The sequence below is a fragment of the Thalassophryne amazonica genome, chromosome 6 (genome assembly GCF_902500255.1).
Source record: "Thalassophryne amazonica chromosome 6, fThaAma1.1, whole genome shotgun sequence".
Classification (NCBI taxonomy): Eukaryota; Metazoa; Chordata; class Actinopteri; order Batrachoidiformes; family Batrachoididae; genus Thalassophryne; species Thalassophryne amazonica.
The window spans coordinates 52,745,590-52,763,101 of record NC_047108.1 but is presented as its reverse complement, the minus strand read 5'-3'; positions in this window follow the sequence as shown (position 1 = coordinate 52,763,101).

The following is a 17,512-nucleotide window of genomic DNA, read 5'->3' as shown; positions in this document are numbered from 1 at the left end:
CATTTTCAGGTTCAGAATAAAACCCTACTGCTCCCTTCACATTAAAATCCTTTAATATTTAAATGTTACAGAACAGCACAGCGGTAGGGTTGAGTTAGAGTCAACAGTAGCTTTAGGCAGCTTTATTCACAGTGGGAAATGAACTAGAAAAACCAGAACAAAATACAACAGACCTCTTTCTTCAACGTGTTCGGATTTGGTGCATCGGGCCAGTACATGATATGTGAGTTGGTATCTGTGTCCTAATCCCTGATCGTATTGACATACACACATATTTCTAATTACAATCCCACAGGCTGTTTAGCATTGCAGTCTTTTCCAACACATATAGGTGTTGCAGTTTTCAAATCCACTGCAACAGAAGAGTTTTCGATGCTTGAGGGCAAAACCTCTGTCTGTGCAGACAACCTGCTCATAGCTCCGTGACATGTCCTGAATATAACAGGCACCACATGTGTTTTATTCCTCTGTCTGCAAACCAGGTGAACTGCACAAACCAGCTGGATTTCATTGTTACTGACCAAGAGGTATGTTAGGTTAATGCCACACAAAGACTTTAAAAACAATTTATGTGACTATATTGATGTTTGCAGCCTACAAGTTATGCACAACTCACATGTGAGTGTGCGTCTTGAAAAAAATAACAGATATATTGCTGTTTATTTCTACTGTGAGTGCATTCCATAACTCTCAGTAAATTGTGCAAATAGTATCAAACATTAGTAGATAATTATTACCACACTGACAGGTAGGTATAAGTGCAGTGGCATGGCAATGCAACATTCAGCTCTCCTTCCACCAATAACCACCCTGCATTCCTCTCCTCCCTTATGCACTTCCTCTTCCAAACTCTAACCGCAGTGAGTCATGAGTCTTGGCAGTACCAATCCAATCCTCCACTGTATCCTCTACCCCACATCTATACCAGCCTTTCTTTTCCCGCCAGTGGCTCTTGACCTCATTATCGTCATGGAAACATACAGGAAAAAAAAAAACACTGGCTCATTTGGCTGAAATGGTTGCAGCCCATGACTGGGGTATTTGTGACTGTAAGTTCTAAAGTACACTCAAGAATCCTGACATTGTGACACAATGTTGTTAATCTGAGATTGAATGTTTGTCACAAGAGGAAAATACAAAGCACCATTTGTGTTAAATTTTAGTGAATTTTAGTGCAGCAGATAACCAAAATGATCTTTCACATGGTGATACAAGCATCAGATTTGGCATGAATGGTCTTCATAAATTAATGTTTGAGAAAAAAGTGCTGGTCACTTGAAAATCCAACATGGCGGCCAGGTAGGGGTCAATGAATTACACAGAGGTCAAAATTTAAACATGCTCCAATCATATTGAAAACTATGCCACATTATGTGTCTGATCACAAAGATTCTAAAAAGGTATAGTTTGGACTATCTATGACTGAATGTTTTTGAGTTATGGGGTAAAAACAGCAAGAATGGTGACAAAGGTCAGTTTCAGTTTGTGTAGAACTTTTGGTAAAAAGTGGTGCAAATTATTGGTTGACCTAATAGAATTAATAAATGGAATAGTTTTGACTGTTGAATGCTTGGTTTGCAAAGTAAATATCAAACAATGTCAACATACATTGGATGGCATGTGACATATGTTACCCTGTAACATGACAACTGAGCATGACACATAGTGCAAACTGTTCCTTTTTAAACCCTTATTAACTCAACCAATAATTTGCATCATATTTTACAAAAATTGGAGCAACTTTAACTTTTGACCCCTGTACAAACTGAAACTGACCGTTGTCACCATTCTTGCTGTTTTTTTTACCCCATAACATTCTGTCATAGATAGTCCAAACTATACATTTTTAGAATATTTATGATCAGACAAATAATGTCTTATACTTTTCAATATGATATGAACATGTTTAAATATTGACTCCTGTGTAATTCTTCATTCACCCCTACCTGGCTGCCATATTGGATTTTAAAGTGTCCCTGCACTTTTTTTCTCAAACACTGATTTATGAAGAACATTCATGCCAAATCTGATGTTTGTATCACCAAGTGAACAATTCTGGCCAAATGACATACTGATCTGCTCCACTATTTCACGTGACAGCTATGAAATCAGAGTGGTTTGAGTCTCATGTGATTCAAAATGCACATGAGCAATGAATCTCAGAGAACATTAATATTAACTGAAGTGAGGCGACTCCACAAGAAATGAGGAACCAGTGTGAAACAGTTCATCATGTGAATGTTGTTAATTTGTCAGGGACAAATGGAGTTTGTTTTCTGCACTCTTTCCAACAGAATAAAACTTCAAAGAACAATTAAAATTCATGAAATCAGGAAACTCTGACTTATTTTTGTCTGATAACTGTTCACTGTGGAGACTACGAGTACATCTGAAACATCAGTGTGTGCGAGGAATTGTTTTTTTCAAACAGCAACAACAAAAATTGTTACTTGTCATCTGATCGTGCTGCCAGCCTGATCCCTGTTCTTCATATGTTGCTTAAAGCATGGTTTACACATAGACGGTTTTGTTGGCGGGTAGTACGTAGACCGAAGTTCGCGGTAGTTCCGGCTGTTTTCGCGGTGGAAAGGGGCGGAGCATTTCGCCGGCGTTTTGACCGACGTAATAGCTGCAAATGGGTGATTCTTTAACTACGGGCACTATTGGCCTTGTAAATGTAATTTCCACCACACCATTGCCTTACAATATAAAGCGCCTTGGGGCAACTGTTTGTTGTGATTTGGCACTATATACATGTGCTCTGATGTCACTGTTTATCTCCATAGAAACTACCCAAACAATCTTTCATACAAACTGTTTAAAGGGACATTACAGTGTTGTGGTGGAAATTACGGCAATAGTGTGGAACAACTACATTTTGTTTAAAAAATCACAACAGTTGTATGACATTGAATACCCCAATTATGTTTTGATTATTTTACTGATATTTTATTCAGAGATATTTTAAAATATTAGAAAAAACGTTTCTTTACCATTCATTTTTATCATTGAAGATCAAAAGTCTGGGTGTGGGACAAGCACAAAACGGCAATATTTGCATATAATGATGCTGAAAAAAGGTGAAAAAGTCATCATAGACTATTAGAACAAATTTCTTAACACACTTTCATTGTAAAGATAACTATAAAAGTGTAAAATTTCCCCTTTTTTCTGTTTTTCATACAATATGATCAAAGGACGTAATAAGTGCCCGTAGTCTAAGAATCACCCAAATACGCGGATAAAACGCCGCTAAATCTGCCGAATAAAGCGGCATTTTGACGCCGTAGCATCCGGCACACGTCAGGCAACGGGGCTTAATACCCAGTTCTATCCTTTACAATCGCAGGTTAAGACGCGCGTGAGAACGGCGGTGTTCTGCTGCCGCCGATAATGCCCTGTGTACCGCTGGATTTATCCAGGCAAATCCTGCGTTACTCCAGGAACTTTTGCATATAGGCACCACCCCCAGAGTATAATAGGCTGAAGCCTCTGTCACTGCAGGGGGAGTGAGATACTCAGCCTTTTCTTCTCCTTTCTTTTTCCCCTCCTCAACGTGTTGCTCCGTCTCCACCTCCCCTCTGCTTCGGAACCAGACCTCTTGGTTTCCTTCTTCTTTAAGTCCTTGCCGCTGCCAATTTTCTTTTAGGAGGCATACTGGAGTTTTTCTGCAAAAATATGTGGAGCTGGCCGTGAGTGAGAGGCCTGCATGCAGCGCGCTAGCGTTTTTATATTGACTGCCGCCTATTGGCCGTTTGGAACGCCGTTAACCGGGAGGTGGCATTTAGAACGGCGTACTGTCCGCTAGCGCCGCCATTTTGTCTGCCTCTGTCGCCGGTTAAAACGCCCTTGAGGACGCCGATGTGGGCTCTATCGCCGTTTTACACGCCGTTGGTTAGGGATACAACGCCGGCCTCCATTTACGGCGGTGTAAACTGCGGCACTACAGGAAGGGGCAGGATGAAACGGCGATTAAAAAGTATCAAATGCCGTTGTTCGCGTTGTCTCCGTCATCACACGAATTCTCCGGGAGCGCTCCCGGAATTATTCGACATGTTGAATAATTTTTTCGACAATTCCCGGTAAAGCCGGAACTAAGCCATGCCCCCTAGTGCCGGTGTTAACAACGGTGTGTGATCCTTAAGATGGCCAAAAACTCTTCCGGGACGCTTCCGGGAGCTCTTACCGTCTATGTGTAAACGGGGCTTAAAACACCTAAGGTCCAGGATCAATTCATCCATATCACTAAAAATCTAGCTAACTTGATTGTTTGAACCCAAGTGAAGCTTCCATTAGACAAGCAGGAGCCGATCGTCCAAAATGACTAATCGTGCGCCGGTTGTCATGTTGATCTTAGAAACCATGATAAGCCACTCTCTGATCAGACGAGTGGTGAAGGGGAGAGAATCATTGATCTGTTGGAACTGTGAAGGGCACTGATGTTCACTCCAGCAGAGCAATACCTTCTGCTATCTATCTAAAAAGTACCTTATTTTATGTCAGAAACAAATGCAGCATGCGCGGTGTCATTTGGGGGAAGAGGTGTAGGTAACCTTCTTACACATATGTGAATTTTTTTCTTGTCTGCAGTGCATGCCAATCCCAATGTCCAAACCCAAGAGTTGAACACATGTACTGCGCCTCTATCAGATGTTACCATGATGGAACGACTTTAGGCGGGGACATTTGATTCAGATGCAAAAGCACTTCAGGAATGCAACGCATTTATAATATAGTATTTTTTTTCAACTTCTATCCTTTTCCACTCATGTCACCATCTCAGATCTGAGATGGATCTTCATGTTGATCTGGTGCAGGTTTTACTCCAGATGCCACTCATGGCCCAAATTCATATTACATGGAGAGTGGGCAGTGGTGGTTTTGAACCAGGAACCTTCCATTCTGGAAGCAAGCACATTAAACACTTGGCCACCACACTGCTTAATAAGCTTAATTTCACTGAAATGAAACAATGCCTCTCCACCAGTGATGAAGGTTATGTTAAAGAGCTGTGGCACTTCCACAATATTTTCCAACCATCTATTTCTAAATCCACTTATGCCAGTTCATGTGGGCCTGGAGCCTTTCTCAGCAGCGTAAGGTAAGGTATACTTTGGAAAGGTGGAAGTGAACCTGGGTCCTTCTGGCTGCAGGCTGTCCACAAACAGACAAACAGAGGTGAAAACATAACCTTCTCCAACTTAATAATAATTAATAAAAATGAGGATGGAATTTGGTGAAATATGAATGGATCAGTGATTGAAGATATTAGCGAGAAAATTAACATGAGCGAATCAGTTTATTCAAGCTGTTAATTGTGAAACACCAGCTGTTCAAACTCCAACTTCAGTATTAACTGACACAAAACCTTAATGTGTTATGTCCATTACATGCTTCAGCCTCCATGCAGGAATTTTATTTGAATTTTTATTTACTCTAGAAATCACACACACTTGGTCATTCCCATATTGCTGCAAAAGACAGTCCATAGTTCCACAGGTTGGATTGTTATCTTATCGCTTGAGTAAAGAAATCACTTTGATAATGTCTGACAAAGATGTATTGATGACTTTTATTCAATCACTTGGTCAGTGCAAGACAGAAGTAAGGCTGCATTGATCATAGTTGATGAATCAATCAATGTGACATGCAAGCCTTTCATCAGGGCGGGTCACATGCTTGAAGTGATTTTGGTTGTGCGTCCTTACAACACCAGCTGTTGGTTGCTACTCTGTCTGGAGGTTATCTCAGGCAAAGCAGACAAGAGTTATTACCTGTTTGATTGGGGCTAAAATGTGGCGAGGTGCAGTTTACAGCAGGATAAATAAGTATGCACACAGAAGGACCTTCATGCCCTCTCTGCTGCAACACTTTGAACATGTGGGAGAACTTATCGCTGTCAGCTCTGCAAACGCTGATACAAGGTGTGTCTGATGAATGTGCGGTATTGAGACTATGTGCTGATCAGCGCAACTTTCCTCCCTGTGCTGCAGTCAACCAGATAAGGAACAAAGGGCTGAGGCACATTTACTGAGTTAATCAAAATGGAGGAATTTGTGGGAGGAATTTGCTAGGATGCTTGAGTATGTTAAAATGGGCCATTTTCATGATTTCTGTTGCGTTTCTCTTTTGAATTTCAACCATGCACAAAAATGTTGGTGGTATTTTCAGTGAGGGTTATGTACCATTGGATTAACGCTGTCCAACAGCACTTCCTGGCAGGATACTGCAGACGCACCATGTACTTTGAATAACCTTTGTGTTTTTCAGCCCCATTGTGTTGTAGCTGAACCTTCTATACCTTTAACTGGTGAAATAAAAACCCCTTGTCTCACATTGCATGATTGCACAGACCTGTTTTACCTCACTTTCCTTTGGTACTGCAGGTTCCAACCTCTGGATGAATAAGAAAACCTCTGCAGCCCAACCTTCACAAACACTCAAAGGGAGTATTTATCCCTTGAGGTTGGGTGTTAAAGCTTACATTGTACTGGCACCATGCAATGTGAAGGCTTAGGCTCTGTTAGATTTTTATTTATTTATTTAAAGTTGTATAAGTGTTATCATTTATTCATGATGTTTCTCAAATAACTGTTACTTTGTATGGTCCTTTTTTACATTATTATGTGAAACAGACAGAAAATTGGAATGTAGAGAAATGCACTAAATTAGAGAGGTAAACCATTATTTTCTGATTATTCAACAGCAGTTACCATCTATGGACTGCATTTATATAGCGCTTTTTCATCTATATCAGCAACTCAAAGTGCTTTACACTGATGCCTCACATTCACACACTGATGTCAGGGTGCTCCCATGCAAGGCGCTCACTACACACTTGCAACTTGGGGATTAAGGACCTTGCCCAAGGGTGATTTTTCCAGCCAGACAGAGGTTTGAACCTGAATCCTCTGGTCTCCCTTAATCACCAGACCATCACCTCCCTGTCTAAAACTCAAATAACATGGTCATACATCCACACAAGCTTTTGGAAAGGATTTTGCACGAATTTAACTGAGAAAGAAAAAGGCAGATGCTCTGCTTTCATTCGCTGGTGTGCGCAAATAGTTGTAGCAACGGTGCACGAGGCTTTAGAGGCAGGGACGATTTTACACGGTCTGCATGATTCCTGCATCATGCGCACTTCGACCAAACTTCGCACTATGTGTGAAGGAGCCCTAAAATTCAAACAAGCAGTGACAACGTTAGTGGCCACCAGATCGAGGCTTTAGAAATTAATGAAACTGACTAATTTCATATGCTGAGTGCAGCAATTCACAAATTCTTTCCTTTGATCAAAAAACAGGATAGGCATAAAGTGAATGTGTGAATTACTTCCATATAATTACACTACAGTTAAATGTTACATAACAATATGTCGCAGAGAAATGCAATCAGAGTCAAAATAAAATTGCAAAAAATAAATATGTTAGTTTAATCTGTTTAATAGTCATTTATTATTTTACAGAGAATGTATCAATTGGTTTGGCAGACCAACGTAAAGAGAGTGGGGTCTAAACGTAGTGCACAGGCCCCACATTGTACAGCTCTGTTTGAGGGAGACGATGAAAGAAAGCCAAGAAAACCACTTTTTGTACTGATTTTTATTTTATTTTATTTTCATAGCAAAAAATAGCAAACAAAAAGCCGCATCTCACTGCATACTTCACATACTTCTCTGCCACTACAGACTTCCTCAAACAATACAATCAACAACTTTATTAATCCCACAAGGGGCAATTTCATACCACATCTTTTCTTTTGGCACCCTGTCAGAATGTCATCTGGACCAATTGCCTTTCCCCTCTTCTTCTTCATAGCTGCCCTCACTTCATCCTTACTAATCTCTTGCACTTCCTGATTTACTCTCTCTGCATCATCCAGCCTTTTCTCTCTCTCATTTTCTACATTCATCAGCTCATCAAAATATTCTCTCCACCTTCCCAACACACTCTCCTCACTTGTCAGCACATTACCATTTACGAGGTCTGTTAGAAAAGTATCCGACCTTTTTATTTTTTGCAAAAACCATATGGATTTGAACCACGTGTGATTGCATCAGCCAAGCTTGAACCTTCATGCGCATGCGTGAGTTTTTTCACGTCTGTCGGTTGCGTCATTCGCCTGTGAACAGGCTTTGTGTGAGCAGTGGTCCACCCCTCTCGTCGGATTTTTATTGCGAATAAAATGTCTGAACGATTTGGAGCTTTGCTGCATCAAATTTTTCCAGAAACTGTGAGAGACCTCCAGGTGGACACCATTCAGAAAATTCAGATGGCTTTCAGGGACGATTTTATGGGGATTACACAGATTAAGGAGTGCTCCGGCCGGTTTAAAGACCGCCCACAGCATCTGAGAGTGCGGCGCACTCCGAGCGCCGATCAACAGGCTGACACCCTGCTGAAGCAACCAGATCATTTCCAACGTGAAGGCTTTGTTGATCCGGGACGTCATCTGACTTCCACTAAAATGGCAGAAGACGTGGACATCAAGACTTTTTCGGCACATTCCACTGTTACAGGAGTTTTTTTCATGGAAAGAGAAGCGGAGGAATGCGCCACGGAACCGCTCATGGCGCGGGACAAAACCCAGGCCTTGACCGATCCGGTACGGAAATTCAGTTTATACTCCGCGTGTTTTTTTTGGGGTGTTTGTTTTATACCAGATGCTCTTCCTTTTACAACCCTGTGCATTTATCCAGGCTTGGGACCAGTACTCAGAGTGTACTGGCTGCACACCCCATGTGACTGAAATTTGATAAATTTCTACCGTATTTTCCGCACCATAAGGCACACCTAAAAGCCTTACATTTTCACAAAAAATCGGCCGTGCGCCCTATAATCCGGTGCGCCTTATGTGCGCACTGAATTCCAAAATATGTAAAAACGACCGACGTTGTCTTTGAACGTCGGAATAGCGGACCATTTCCCGCTGACACAAGGACGTAATACGTAAAGTACGTACGCTAGCAGCGTAGAGTACGTACCCTGGCAGCGATAAACCAATCGGAGAACATTACCTAATACGTAAAGTACGTACGCTGTTAGCGTAGAGTATGTACGCTGCCAGCGATAAACCAATCAGAGAAGAGTCCGTGGTACGTACACGTACCTCCGCCACTCCTCCGGTAGTTACCGTATACTACAGGTATCCTCCAAAACAACATTTGTTTGTCTAAGGACCCCCCAAAATGGCGCCAGCGAAGAGACATGCTTACAAGGCAAACTGCAGGCTATCAGTTACGCGGTTGTTCATGGGAATAGAGCAGCTGCGAGAGGAAACAAGAAAATGAATTGCACCAAGTTAAAAAGACCAAACGGAGTTTCCGCAGAAACAAAGCGAGGTGGCCACAGCTAGAAGACCAGCTGTTCAATTCAGACACAGAAGATGAAGACTTCGATGGATTTGTGACAGAACCATAATAAAAATAATGTGAGTACCATATTGTTAAATACCGGTAGTTCAAAGTTGTTAAAAAGTTCAAATAAACTCACCGTTTTGCTTCTGTGACCTTTCTTTCTTTTTTTCTTTTTTTTGTCGACTATATGTTTTAGCTTGTGCCTTTTGTAAGGGTTAAGTACCTGCTAATTGAGGCCGCGCCTTATAATCCGGTGCGCCTTATGGTGCAGAAAATACGGTACTCTCCTCATTCATCTGGGCTTGGGACAAGCACTTAGAATGTACTGGCTGCACACCCCATGTGGCTGAATTAAAGAATGAAAAAAGGTTGAGGATACTCAGTTAATTTAAGTCAGCTCAAAGCACTACATGCAAGCATAGCAAAGACTTTGCCTACCCCATGGGCAAGCATGATGATGACAGTGATGGGGAAAAGAAAAAAATCTTGCCGTGTTTTTTATTATTATTATTATTATTATTATTATTATAGAATAAACTTCAAGTGGATCAACCTCAGTGGGGTAACCATCTGCTTTAGCTATACTAATAGGATAAAACTAACAGTACAACACAAGACTGTCACAAGATGCACTGACAGTGATGTTGCAGCGAAACAGCCTTATACAACATTCCACAGTTCTTCAGGCTTTACAGTTCTGCCACAGTCCTATTGGCACTAACAGACATTGTGAGAGGGCCTTCACGTAAATCTCATGATCTATTGACATACTCTATCTCAGAATTCTAACAAATTTTGAACCTTTCTGACCTCATGACTTTTATGTGGACTTACCCTGGAGATTACATACAATAGTTGGGCGACTTAGTTTTTGAGTAAACACATTTAAAATGCTTTAGGTGAGTATTTCATAGATAAGTGTTAAAGAATAAAATCATGACAATGTGTCAAAACCGGACAACATGTATGATGCAAAGCTCAGTTTTGGGATTAAGAAGACCGTGCGCTGTAGTGAACTCATACCTGTAAGTCTATGAAAATAAAAATACTTTTTTGGCATGCCCTTGCATGTCTCTTTGTTGTCTGTGAAAGTTCACTGGCATAACTTGTTGTGATCACGTGCCACAGAAGGCACACAGCCAGCAAATTTTCATTCCATCCAATTTCCTCAGCAGGTGATACGCTTTTGCTGTACTTGAATGAGTAGTAATGAGACTGTACAGTGATTCGCAAATAAATCTTTTTGCCCTGTTATGTAAGAAGATTACTGTCAGGACAGAAATGTTATTGTACACATAATTGTTGACACCTCTGCCTTTCCTCGTGTGAGGTTCAACGTCTGCCATGGTGTTGTCCTGAAGTGGGGGGGGAAGAAATATCTGAGCAAGAATGTGGCTAGACCTAAAGCATGACCTGTGTGTATTTGTCCTGCTGTAGTTCAACACCTCTTTCTCACCTGTTGTGCAGAGGTGTAGCCCAGCCTGTTCTGTAACCAGTGGTCCACATAACTGGTACTCATCATGCTTATGTGTGCTAAAAATCATTGATGCACAGCAGACACACAGAGGGAAACACTTTTCCTACAATCTGTCCTTTGTGTTTTCTGCTGCACATCATTTATTTTTAGCATGCACAAGCACACTGAGTACCAGTTATGTGCATGCCTGTCTATAACTGCTGTAAAACACCGTGCACCTGGAAAGTATTCACAGCACTCTACGTTTTCCACCTGTTATGTTATAGCCTTATTCCAAAATGGAGTAAATTCATTTTTCCCTCAAAATTCTACTCACCCCATAATGACGACATGTTTTTTTTTTTTTTTTTAGTATTTTTGCAAATTTATTAAGAAGAAAAAAAAACTAAGAAATCACATGTACGTAGGTATTCGCAATCCTTGCTCAATATGCCAGTCACCCTTTGCACACCATTATCAGCAACCAGAGGAGCCTTTTCAGACTGCTCCTTCCCAAGTGCAGTACTAACAGACTGAAAAACTCCTTTGTCCACCAGGCCATCAGACTGTACAACTCCTCATTTGGGGGGAGGAGGAGTGACAGGAAGACAGAGGGTGGGAAGGAGAGGAACAGTAGCAGCCAGGAGCAAGCAGTATTTCTGGAATTTATATTTGCATTTACATTTTGCAATTTTTTTTATTTTTTGACTTTTACTTTTGATACTCTGTGTGCTTCTCACTATCAGGCTGTGAGGGTGCCTGGCACCCAAAGAGGGTGGACCCCCTATGCAGACTCCCAGGCCAGGATTAGGTGTAAAAGAAGTCATCATCTTTATTCCTGGCTTAGGTACAGTACACAGGTTATCAGTCAGCAGAGTAAAGGTACAAAACAGGGCTAGGTAAACACGTAGTCATAATCAGGCACGGTTCAGTGGCACGAGCAAACACAGATTTCAGGGATGAGGCAAAAGGCACAGTCAAAAAACAGAGCAGATTTTGGTAACATGGCTAGGCAAAAACAGGACTGAATTCAAGAGCTGGAATGTGTAGAAAGACTCCAAATTGGCAGAGGTGTGGTGGCAGGCAAGAGTTTAAATAGGCTGGTGTTAACTAGGTGCACATGCAGGTGAATAATCTAGAAAGGGGGCTTGGCTGGAGGACAAAGATTATACATGGTGCAAGATAGTGAGGAAGAGAATACACAAAGTGGAGTGAAGAAAGAGACCAGAAGACGTGAACAGGTGCAAGAGTGTGAGTGGATTAAAACACAAAGCAGAAAGAATCAAAGTGAAAGAAGAAGACACAATGGCAGGTGCAGGGGTGTGGAGTGAGAACAAACAAATGTAATGAGGAAAACAGAGCACATGGAGAAAACAGAAAGCGAGGGCAGAATAATAAATTACTATGAACAGAACATGAGAACAAAAAAATATACAAGAAAAACTACATGGGAAAAGAGCTGAGAACAACGAGAAAATAAACACTAAGACAAAACTAAACTGACTGAACTGACTAAGAAACAAAGTCTAAGTAAAACAGAGACTAAGTGATAAACAAGACCCGACACGAAAGCACAACAGATGATAACAGAAATGAGAACACCAAAAGTAAACAGATGATAACTAAATGATAAACAATGAAAACACAGAGTGACTGAACAAATCAAGAACGGAGCTGAACCATGGCTAAAGTATGAAAAGTAAAAAAGAAACAAAGTGGCAAGGGAAAACAGAACTGCAAATAAACACATGACAACAATAAACAACTAATAAATCGGGTCAGACTGTTGTTAAAAGAAAAGAGGAAAAATTAAATCATAACCCAGAGCAGGGCCAAATCCTGACACTTACCCTGTGTGCTGCTATACAATGCTGCTGGAACCTCAATTTCCCTGAGGGAGTCTTCCCAAAGGATTAGGGTGATTCTTAGACTACGGGCACTTATTATGTCCTTTGATCATATTGTATGAAAAACAGAAAAAAGGGGAAATTTCACACTTTTATAGTTATCTTTACAATGAAAGTGTGTTAAGAAATTTGTTCTAGTAGTCTATGATGACTTTTTCACCTTTTTTAGCATCATTATATGCAAATATTGCCGTTTTGTGCTTGTCCCACACCCAGACTTTTGATCTTCAATGATAAAAATGAATGGTAAAGAAACATTTTTTCTAATGTTTTAAAATATCTCTGAATAAAATATCAGTAAAATAATCAAAACATAATTGGGGTATTCAATTTCATACAACTGTTGTGATTTTTTTTAAACAAAATGTAGTTGTCCCACACTATTGCCGTAATTTCCACCACAACACTGTAAAGTCCCTAAACAGTTTATATGAAAGATTGTTTGGGTAGTTTCTATGGCGATAAACAGTGACATCAGAGCACATGTATATAGCACCAAATCACAACAAACAGTTGCCCCAAGGCGCTTTATATTGTAAGGCAATGGTGTGGTGGAAATTACATTTACAAGGCCAATAGTGCCCGTAGTTAAAGAATCACCCATTAATAAAGTTATATCTATCATGATCTGGACATTTTGTGTCATGTTTCTTTCTGTTTGGTTCTGCTTAGTTTAGGTTTGATTGTTTTGTGTGTGTGATTTCTCTTGCTGGCTTTTTCCTGCTTGGGCTTTCGCTTTCCCTATCTCTCTTGTCTGTCTCTCTTTGTGCTTGGTGGTGGGCAGTGCACACTGTTTGGGCCACTACACTCTATTCTAGAGCTTTCCACACACCTGTAGCTCATCACCAGGGTGTATATAAGCTTCACTGGTTGCACTAGTTCCTCACCAGATCATTGTGCTTTATGCCTTCACTTCCAGCTCTGTTCTTGTGTTTTCCTAATCCTGCCTGCCACATTGTGTTTTTTGACCACCTGCCTGTTTTTTCGACCACACCTTATCACCTGATGTACCTGATTTGTTTGCTGTTTTTAGACTGCCTTTTTGTGTACCAGACCGTGCTTAGTTATACAATAAACAGTCTTAAAGACCAGAGTTTCTTTGTTGAGTCATGCACTTGTGTCCAGATGTCTCTGTCCACCCAGCCTGACACTATCTAATCTAATCACAACCAGTACAATACTTGATACACCTCTTGCAACAATTACAGACCCAAGTCTACTTGAATATGATGCAACAAGTTTGGCGCACCTACAGTATCTTTGGGCAATTTTTCCAATTCCACTTTGCAGCACCTCTCAAGATACATCAGATAGAATGGTGAGTGTGAGTGCACAGCCATTTTCAGATCTCTCCAGAGATGTTCAATCAGATTCAGGTCTGGGCTCTGGCTGGGCCACTCAAGGACATTCACAGAGTTGTCCTGAATCTACTTGTTTGACATCTTGGCTGTGTGCTTAGGGTCATTGTCCTGCTGAAAGATGACCCGTTGCCACAGTGTGAGGTCAAGAGCGCTTTAGAGCAAGTTTTCATCCAGGATGTCTCTGTACATTGCTACATTCATTTTTCCCTCAATCCTGACTAGTCTCCCATCCTGCCACTGAAAAACATGCTCACAGCATGATGCTGCCACCACCATGTTTCACTGTAAGAACGGTGCCTGGTTTCCTTCAAACACGACACCTAGCATGCGCACCAAATTCATTCAATCTTTGTTTCATCAGACCAGAGAATTTTGTTTCTCATTGTCTGAGAGTCCTTCTGGTACCTTTTGACCAAACTCCATGTGGGCTGCCATGTTCCTTTTACTAAGGAGTGGCTTCTGTCTGGCCACTCTATCATACAGGCCTGATTGGTGGATTGCTGCAGAGATTTGTGAGACTTGTGAAGCACCTTGGGGCGACTTACAGTATGCTGTGATTTGGCACTGTATAAACAAACTGATTTTAATATCAACATTTCAAAGAGCCTTTTTGCTTTTTTGCACAGTGAATTTCAAATTCCACCACGACATTATTTTCAGCATTTTCATCAATTCAAAAGAGAAAATAAAATGAATTACTCAGAGTTAATTTATGTGATTATCACAAAACTTGGTGTGTCTCATCTACATGGCAGTAATAGGACTGGACTTGAGCTGATTACAGACAGATGGACGGACAGACAGACAGAAGGATGGATGGATGAAAAATCTTTGCAATACCCAATGACCAAGTTTTGGCCTTGGGTAAAAATGCATGTTTGTCAGTGACAAGAATGCAGAAAATGCTCCAATTCAACACAATAGCTCCGAATGATGTATCCTAACTTGTAACAAAATATTACTGTGATAATTTCACCAATTTGACTTTTGTCAAAATGATTCTTCTGTAATTTTTTTCAAGTCAACCCTGGCTACATGTGGTATTGAAAGTTTCATGGTGTAGTGGTGAGCAAACAGTGTTGTAAATCAGAAGATCCTGAGTCCATCGTATGTATAATCACTCAAACTTTTCCTAATCTCAGCACCAGTTGCAAAGTCTATCAGTTCTTTCTAAAGTCCAAGATGTTGACGAAGCAACCAGCTGATATTAGGGAGGGGTGTTATTTAAAAAAATGTGGAAATCTATAAATGTTTGCATGGAATATGGAAATATATATGGAATAAAACCATAGCAGGATCATTTTTGGGTCATTTGGTTCCAAAAACCCATATGGACGGAGCGTTTGAAAATTTCAAGTAACGCGTGTGTCGTATATGTGCTGTTGACATAGAAAACCACTCTGTTGCTTATAATTAGTTCACTGTGGCCATGTCATTCTTTACATGTGATGAATATACTCAACTGATGTTCCTGAAATAAAAACTACATAGATTGTTTGTTACAATTGATCGTAACATATGTACTGAAAATTAGTTTTTTTGTCAATTACTCTTAAAAAACACCAGATAGGCTTATTGTTACTATAGAAGTTGAATACAAACTTGGGGTCAAGCAACATTTGGAGCCAAATTTCAAGTCTCTAGGTGCAGCAGTTCTCAAGAGATGACATTTTCATCGATATTTTTGGTGATTTTTGAACCCGATATCTTCACTGGCTCCGTCCATATGGGTTTTTGGAACCAAATGACCCTAAATTTATCCTGCTATGGTTTATTCTGTGTACATTTCCATATTCCATGCAAACATTTATAGATTTCCAAATTTTTTGAAATAACACCCCTTCCTACTGATATCAATCAAGCTTTCAGCATTCACACATTTCCTTGATGTCCAAACCCAAAGTCTCCAGGCTCTAGTTGCAAATATCACTTACTCATCTTCATCCGCTTAACCAGAATTGGCTAATGGGGCAGTTGCAAAAATCCTGTGCTTAATTAAACATGCTTCACATTAGTCTGACCTCAGATACAGGAGGAGCAATGCGAGTTCCATCCTGGTCGTGGAACAGTGGACCAGTTCTTTACCCTTGCAAGGATATTAGAGGGGTCTTGGGAGTATGACCAACCAGTCTACATGTTTTGTGGACTTGGAAAAAGCGTCTGACTGGGTCCCTTGGGGTATCCTGTGGGGGGGGGGGGGGGGGGTGCTGTGGGTATATGGGGTCCTGGATACACTGCAATGTGTGATCAGGTCTCTATATGACAAAAGTAGGAGCTGTGTCCGCATTCTCTGTGTTACATCAGATCTATTTCCAGTGGGTGTTGGACTCTGCCAGGCCTGCCCCTTGTCACCAATCCTGCTCCTGATATTCATGGATGGGATTTCAAGGTGCAGTCAGGCATTGGAGGGTGTCCAGTTTGGTGACCTCAGCGTTACATCTTTGTTTTTTGCAGGTGATGTGGTTCTGTTGGCTTCATCAAGTAGTGACCTCCGATGCACACTGAGCAGGTTTGAGGCCGAGTATGAAGTGACTGGGTTGAGAATCAACACCTCCAAATCTGACACCATGGTCGTCTGTCAGAAAATGGTGGACTGTCCCCTCTGGGTCAGGAGAGTTACTTCCTCAAGTGGACGAGTTTAGGTATCTCAGGGTCTTGTTCACGAGTGGGGGTAAGTTGGAGTGGGAGAACAATAGATGGATTTGGGCAACATCTGAAATTTGGCAGATGTTGTACTGGGCCGTCACGGTGAAGAAGGAGCTGAGCCAGGGTGAGAAGCTTGACTATCCAGGAGAGACTCATAGTAGAGCCGCTGCTTTTTCGAGCCAGTTGAGGTGGTTCAGGCACCTAGGGAGGATGCTCCTTTGTCATCTCCCTAGGGAGGTCTTCCAGGCACATGCAACCTTGGAGGAGTCAGTTTGGCAGGATTTGCATATAAATTAATTATTTCATTTCAACGGTTTTTTTTCATATATTTTGCATGTTAAATGTATCTATCCAATGAGATGAAAAAAAAATCAACCTGCAGCAGCACTTCAAAAGTAGAGCAGCCTGATTTCCCTGAAAAACGTCAGACCTGGCAACCCGAGCTGTTACTCATGGAGAGTATAAGTGAGCAAATAAACATTTTTTTTTTCAGAAATAGTTTGATTTAACCATATTGCTGCCATCATTTACAAAAATGTGTCATTAAAATATGTAGTTCATTAAATCATAGAATTGATATTTTCATTGTGAAAATAGATTTTTCAGTTAAGATGGCTGTATCAAAATAATCAATACTTTGATATTGAGCTGGCCAACACAGGTCATTGTTTTGTCAAGTTCAAGCTTGAGGTCTGCTCACCTCAAGCTTGAACATGACAAACACTAGCCATTCATGACTATCAAAAATCCATGCCAAAACATCTTCACACTCAGTTAAGACTAG